Here is a 7,822-nt window from a genome sequence, read left to right on the forward strand (position 1 = left end):
TAGCAATGAAATTTGGGTAGACCGTGGCAAATTTTCCATGTTTCAGTAGCTGGTCATAACTATAAACATATTTAAGGTTTTTACATGAAAGTGGCTCATTTCACAGTCAACAATATTATACACAAGTTTGCAAAACTTGGACTTTATGCTGTGTCTATGGGTGTGGCCACATTTGTGGGTGTGGCTTCTTAGGAATTTAAAGAATTCGTCTAAAACTTCGGAACTGCAAATTTCAAAGGATACTGTAACTAGATGTGTTACTTAAATGTTAATAATGAGCATGTAATTGACCATGGAAATGTTGCAAAAATGACCATTTTCAGCCTATCGAGCCACCTTAACTAAAAAAAATAAATCCTTCACTCCTAATTCTTACCCACAGGTCCAAACAATCGTCTAATAAGGCCATTAGGGAGGGCAACAGCCTGAAATTTGAGGGCATGAACTCTCTTGTGCCCAGTGTATACCATCCTTTGATGCTCTCCTGGTCTACAAATCGGACGGACCGTTCCATCTACAAACCCAAAACAGTTGTTGAGGGCAGCGCCTTTGTCAGACACAGCATCAACATATTGTTGAAGAGCAAGTGGATTGAGAATAGCCTGATTCCAGGCTGTGATTCTCCGATGATGCAGATCGTAGATATAGTTAAGCACAATGTTCAATGTCATACACAAAACAGGAACTGGTCTTGCAAACCTGCTAACCATGTCACTGTAACGACATGGATAGGCAAGCCGGCGAAGAAGGATACATTGTCCCTCTATTCGGTCACAAACACTTCCTTGTGGGCACTCAAATGTGGGTGGCAATTGAAGCACGTCAGATATCTCCCCTTTCAAATCAAAACTCGGCTTTGCATTCGGCCTCGCTAATGTTTTCTTCTAAGTTAAATTCTTAGTACTTGTAGTAAGGCAGCTCTAAATTAACAGGCTTATTAGCTTCGTGCAGAAACAGGAACTCCTCGTCGGTCAGTAGCTTTTCTGCGTAAGCAATAACAATCATTTCGCAAGTCTTTTTAAAAGATGCCAGGATTTACGAACACTGCGAGAAACTTCAGGTTCGCTGCTGTACTCCATTAGCCTTTCTAAATGTATCCATTCATGTCTCATTCAAAGCTGCAAATGATACTTTCTACAGTACAAAATTCACCATTGGCCCAAACCCAGACTGCTGTCTGGCTATAACGAATTCTAGCTTGAACTTTAGCACCATTCGCTAGCTTTACCACCATTGTAGGTATTATTTAGTCTTCTAAATCGTAACTTCTTGGGAATAGCTTGTCCACATGGTGCTCTGAATCCTCAGAAGTCCTTCCCCTTGGTCTTCAAGTGCACTAACTCCCTATTACTGGGAACAAGGCTAAAAAAAAAAAAGGCCCAACTTGAGACACGCTTACAAGATAATTAGTATTGTAATGATTGCAAAATATCTGCCTGGAAATCAAGCGTCACATTCTATCTGCTCCAGTTCCCATGATGCTCCACTTGTCCACTTGAATTTATTTTTTTCTCACCACAGACACACCGTAAGGTGGCCCGATAGGGAAAAAAAGTAAAAAATTCATATTTTTGGAAAAAGCAATTTTAACATGGTTAGTGTACTTTGAAGGAAAGTTAGTTTTTTGCTATATACCCTTCAATTTAATCAAGAAATTTTCACATTTCCAAAAAGTTGTAAATGGTTGCTATGGAAACCAGCATTGTTTTACGCGTCGTTTTTGGTCAGAAGAATCAGTATTTATTGTCAGATTTTCTCCCAAATCGAGAACAAGTGATCTAAAAGCCTATAGGAGCCTAGTGACTAGTTTGAGCTCCAAGGGGCACAGTAGCTGATGGTTATATGACGTGTTTTCTCAGAGGAAAGTGAAACGTGGTTGTGATCGGTTCGTAGAAGATTGCTAGGTCAAAAATTTCGAAGAATATGCCTCCCAAAAAAAAATTTCGAAGTATCCCAAGGAAGAAAAAGAAATTTAAGGGGAATCAGTACCAAAAGAAAGCAGAAAAGATAGAAACCGAACACTCAAAAAAGGAGGCTTCACCCGAAGTGAGCGAAGACTCGAGTAGTGACGAGGAGCACATGGAAACTGAGGAAGCAGCAAGTTTCAAGAGTTTACCAGCTTCTGTCCGTAAGATAAAGGCAGCATCAAGTGATTCTTCAAGAGAAGAGAGCAGTGAAGATGAACTGGAACACGTAAATGGATTTCGGTTCATCAATATCGCCATTCTTGCCACTGTGTTCGAGTCGTTGTTGTGCCCTTTGTGTAAACAAGGGCATATCGTTTTCGACGAGGACAAGGAATCAAAGATGGGCCTTGCCTCCCTTCTAATTGAGGTGTACGACTCGAAAGTTCTCGTTTCATAAGTCATTTTACACTTCTTCCAAGGCCAACAACAGCAAAGCGTTTGAAGTGAACAGGAGGGCTGTTTTAGCGAACAGAAACATTGGCGTCGGTCATCAAGGCCTTGTGAAATTTGCATGCGTGATGAACATGTTGCCACCAACGAACGAAAATGCATACCAGGATCATGTCCAAGCCGTGCATGATGCAGCTGAACGTACTGCTAAAGAAAGCATGTCAAGAGCTGCACATAAAGTAAAAGAATTTTACGAGCCTGACGAGGAACTTTCAATATTACAGTATCAGGAGATGGAACCTGGAGAAAGAGAGGCTTTTCTTCATCTTGCGGAGTGGTTACTGTGCTCTCCACTATCACTGGAAAGGCGTTGGACTGTGAAATTATGTCGAAGGAATGTGGTGAGTGCAAATTGAAAAGGGGAAAAGAAGGAACTGAGGAGTTTGATGAGTGGTGGGAACAACACCAACACAAATGCCAAGCAAACTTTGCTGGTTCTTCTGGCTCTATGGATTCTGCAGGTATGCTGGCAATATTCCAAAGATCAGTTGCACAGCACAATACCAGGTATGTGGAATTTCTCGGTGATGGGGTCAGCAAAGCCCATAACCTTCTTGTCCAGGAAAATGTCTATGGTGATGAATGTGTTGGCCATGTGCAGAAACGCCTTGGCTCAAGGCTTCGGTCACTGAAAAAACGGCATGGAACAACTCATTTAGCAGATGGAAAAGGGCGGCTAACGGATAAGAGAATTGATAAACTGCAAGTTTATTATGGCAAGGCAATAAGGCAAAATACCCATGACATTGATTGTATGCAAAATGCTGTCATGGCCATTTGGCATCATTCAAAATCAACGGATGAAGAACCCGATCATGATCGCTGTCCTCCTGGTGAGGAATCTTGGTGCGGCTTTCAACGAGACATTTCAAAGGGAACGCCAGATTATGTCCATGAATCACCCATTCCAGAAGCTGTTGCTGATGCAATTTATCCAACATTTGAAGCAGAGTGACAAAAGTTTACTTTCAAGATGCCTTCATGGTGGCACCCAAAATCAAAACGAGGCCATCAATGCGCTCATTTGGCAAAGGGCAACCAAGGAAACACATGCCAGTACACCAACTGTAGAGCTGGCAACCTTCCTAGCAGTTAGCCACTTCAATGATGGCTCACAAACACTCCTGACCACTTTAGAAGCCCTCGGAATTGATCCAGGTTATCACTGTAGGAAAGCCTGTATGAAGCTGGACCATAACAGAATTCGCCATTCACGTCGTAAAAGCGGAGAAGCATCCAAGAAAAGGCGCAGACAACTCCAAAACTACAAGAAGGGCTTCACTGAGACATTGGAGGCAAGAGAAGGTCCTTCATATGGACCAGGAGCCTTCTGATGTGACTAGGAAATAACTGAACAAATGTTTGCACTTTTTGTGTCCATTTTCTCAATACCTGCATTTCGACTGTTTTTCATGCTTAGAAAAGTGATTTCTCCAAAACTCTAGTAGAGAACAGGCTGAAATTTTCAAGGTATTTTGGACACTAACAGAGCTGTGCAACCTACCACTTTGGTGAGATTCCAGTGAATACGTGGAGAGTTATCAGAAGCCATTCATATTTTCGAGTAATTATTTTACAGCATGATAAAACTTGAAATATGTGCACTGATGAGCTTAGAGTGGTAGGTTGCACAGCTCTAAGTATTGTTGTTCTGCGAGCAAAATTTCAAGGGTGTAGCATTTTTCCTTGTAGAGATATCTTCTTTGGCATAAACCTAGTTTTGGACCAGCTCGAAATAGGTGTGGTCAGTATATTAGGTGTGGTTCCTCAGGAATGTAAGGTATTCAATTGTGATTCCAAACATAAAAAGTTAAAAGAACGTACAATATCAATTTTGTACAGCAAAGGATCTATTGAGTGTTTTATGGTCCAAATAACTGTAATAAATATGACCATTTTTTGCCTATCGAGCCAACGCCCTTCCAATCTGCTGGAGTCCTCCTTCATCTTGAGGAAATACTTGGCGGCCAAGACAGCATTTAATAAATCAACATAACTGCAGTTAATTTGCTTTAATGGTTCTGCTTGCTTCGCTTTGTGCCAACGTCGTAAACAGTCATACAGTTTATAGTCAGAATTATATCTTCCGAAGAAACGCTCTGTTGGCGAACATAATTCAAGCAGTGATCATCACTTAACTTACAGCATCCTTAAACTTCTCAAAATCAATTAAAATTCAGTTTATCTGACATCTTTGGTACATTCAATCAGACATATTCAATTCTTCAGGTCAACACAACAGAGATGGAAAAAATTCCTATTTCCCAAGAAATTGCGAGGCACCAATGGTGATGTTTGCTGGCCAAAAATACCGTCAATTCAATGGGTATCCATGTAACACTGCAGCTTGTTTTTTACTAAAAATGTTGATACCAAACATGGCAGGTTTTGCTGCAAACTTCGAGTTTTTTGCTCAAGAATATGACACATGGGTCTCCTATCAACCCAGACAAGATGCTTGCTGGCATTTGTTCCAGGTAAGCTAGAATTCACTCTATTTCAGTTTGTTTTATTAATGCCATACAGTACCACTCAAAAGTAAGTTACCACCGTCTCGCAGACGCGTCTTGTTTCTCACAAAACTCATCTTCTCGCGAGTGCACTGGAAGTAACAATATTTCACGTCCGTCGGTATTCGAAACCTGTTTTGTAATTAAGACATCTGTATCATATCGTATCGATTAGCACGGTAGACACGATTTTTGTTCGCGTCAGCAATGCATGTGTACCATGTGTGTATTATAAATTCTCAAGCATCCAATATTGTTTCATATACATCGGCCAAACCGATTTTTATTCCAGCCAGACTTGCTTAACGTTTAGTTTTTGTAAATACATGCACGATAAAAGCTGAAGGTATCTGAATCGTCTGCAACAGTCACTCGTGTTTACAAATATGTTTCACAGTTGTATCAATTCTCTTGGTTACATAGATCTTGAAAAAGTTTCTTTGCAACCCTAAACGTGATTCATACAGTTGATAATCAAAATGTAGTGTTCATGAAACATGTGGAGTTTTGTCACCCGATCTACATGTTCGAAGTTAAAGCCGCAATCGCGATCACTAAGTCAAAACAGCGCACCGCCTATGTTCTGCCAACTATTGCTCCCAAGTGATTTGTCGGGAAACTTGACAAGCTTTTTGTCCAAAGATTGTGAACATATGAAACGGTGCCAAGTGTTCCGTCGAATAACTTAATATTCGAACTTGCGGACACACGCTTTGCACATGAAGCCTCTATTAACTTTTTATTCAAGGTTGTGAGCACGCCACGCTTTGATCATGAAACTTTGACTAACATTTTATTGAAACTTGTGAACATGCGACACCACACTTTGATCATGAAACCTCGATTAACATTTTATTCAAACTTGCGAACATGCGACACCACGCTTTGATCATGAAACCTCGACTAACTTTTTATTCATACTGGTAAACATGCTAAACCACACTTTGATCATGAAACCTTGACTAATTTTTTATTCCTACTTGTAAACATGCTAAACCACGCTTTGATCATGAAACCTCGACTAACCTTTTATTCATACTGGTAAACATGCGACACCACGCTTTGATCATGAAACCTTGACTAACTTTTTATTCATACTTGTGAACATGCAACAACACACTTTGATCATGAAACCTCGCATAACTTTTATTCCAACTTATAAACAACTTAACGATTCACAGTTTACAGCTACAGGTTTCTTCTTGGTACTCTAAATGAAAACTTATCAGGTGTTGCTAGGGACGCGATCGTAATTGCGAATGTCAACAATGTGCGCCAGTGTTTTCTTGAGCCGGGTACTTCAACTTTTTGAAATAAAATTTTTCTGGGTGTTTTGAATGTAAATATAGTATGATTTTTATGAATGTATCATGAAACTCAGAGACAAGATAATCTGTTGCCAATGAGCGGCGGCCATGTTATCCACCCAGAACAGAAAACAAATGAACTACAGGGGTTTTCCATGGGGATTTTAAGACTCAGTAAAACTGATAATTGATACACTGATATCGAACATAATACATTTATTGTTGGTCACGACCTTTTTTAGGAGCAGTGGCTCCTGAAGGAGCCGTTTCGTTGTTACCTGCATCGTGCAATGTTGACCGAGGTGTAATGGTCGATGATGAGAGGATTTTCTCTACTTTAGCTCTGAAAAGAGCTGTTGTGAATGCCCAGATGCACGGCCTTCTCGCTGAACTACCAATGGCACAACCTTCTGTAAATGGTTGATGTACATCATGCACTTCTCTGCCGTCATTCTTTCTTGCCAAAATCGCATTATCCCGCCGAGAAGCTCATCCTTCGTTGTGGGCTTTACGTTGGTACGAGGGAAGTGTTTAAGTTCATGCCAGATAAGCTCGATAGGGTTCAGGTCTGGGCTTTCAGGGGGGGGGGGGGGGTCTTCCACCAGTTGATTCCACTCAGATCCATGAAGTCTTGTGCTAGACAGCTTGTGTGCTTAGGGTCATTGTCTTGCTGGAAGCAATGACCATCAGGAAATTGAGACTCAATGAAGGGCAGAAGGGTCTTTTCCAAGACTTTGTTGACGTAAAACGTCGCATCCATGTTCCCAGAGAAGATTAGAACTCTAGTCGGTCCTCTTTTCAAGATACCGGCCCAGATGTGTACATTAAAGGATGCTTGGCTTGTCCTTTCAGCTTTGGCTGCTCCCACCTTTGATGGAAGCATAGCTTGGCGTGCTTTTCCATATGGATGGAACATTCATCCGTGAAGATGACATCATTGAACTGCTTGTTGTCTTCCACACACTTCAGACAGAACTCTAGTCATTTGGTGCGGTTCATCTCGCCTATCAGCTGGCAGTATTTCATGCCAGTCTGAACCCACCTGAGCCTCTGCCTCAGCCTCTTCACCTTGCTCTCAGAGAAGTCGACACCGAACTGTTATTGGGGCTTTTTGCCAAGCTTCAGTGCACTGAGTTCGTCATTCTTCTCCATTTCAGCATCAATAAAGTTCAATACTTCTGGCGTGACATTTTCATTTGGACGACCTGGTAGAGGGGCATTCACAAATGACTGCCTTTCCTGGAAACGTTTCAGAAAGCACCTCACACTGAGACGACTTATTTGGCAGTCATCATCGCCAAGAATTTTCACAATTTGACTAATATTTCTATTTTGTTCTCGAAGCCTGACAAATTTTGCTTTTCGTTCATTCGTTAAGCGACCCATGATTGAAAGGAATGCTCTTACTGTTGGGAAGGAATTTGTCTGCAAAATACTTCAGTTCTCAGTTTATACACGTTCAAGATTCGCCTATGTTCAACATGGATCATGTTTCTGACAGTGTCTTCAAGTCCAGGGTAACCAGAGGTTTTTCTTTCTCGCCGCTTCGCGACTCATGTTCGCCGCTTCGCGAAAAGAAGAAAAATCA

General features: G+C 41.2%; 1 protein-coding gene and 1 pseudogene across 2 annotated transcripts in view; one reads left to right on the plus strand and one right to left on the minus strand.

The window, feature by feature from the left end:
- Window positions 1-1,785, minus strand: part of LOC110039810 (uncharacterized) — a 60,454-nt gene extending 58,669 nt beyond the window's left edge. For both annotated transcript variants that reach the window (XR_016202047.1, XM_089273707.1), the window contains exon 1: window positions 377-1,785. The gene's annotated coding sequence lies outside the window, so the exon portion shown is untranslated. The remainder of the gene's footprint in view (window positions 1-376) is intronic.
- A 138-nt stretch (window positions 1,786-1,923) lies between these two features.
- On the plus strand, window positions 1,924-3,751 carry LOC149102764 (uncharacterized; annotated as a pseudogene).
- The last annotated feature ends 4,071 nt before the right edge of the window (window positions 3,752-7,822 follow it).

This window comes from Orbicella faveolata, unplaced genomic scaffold, assembly GCF_042242905.1.
Source record: "Orbicella faveolata isolate gen_17 unplaced genomic scaffold, um_ofav_v1 contig_35, whole genome shotgun sequence".
In the NCBI taxonomy this organism is placed as follows: domain Eukaryota; kingdom Metazoa; phylum Cnidaria; class Anthozoa; order Scleractinia; family Merulinidae; genus Orbicella; species Orbicella faveolata.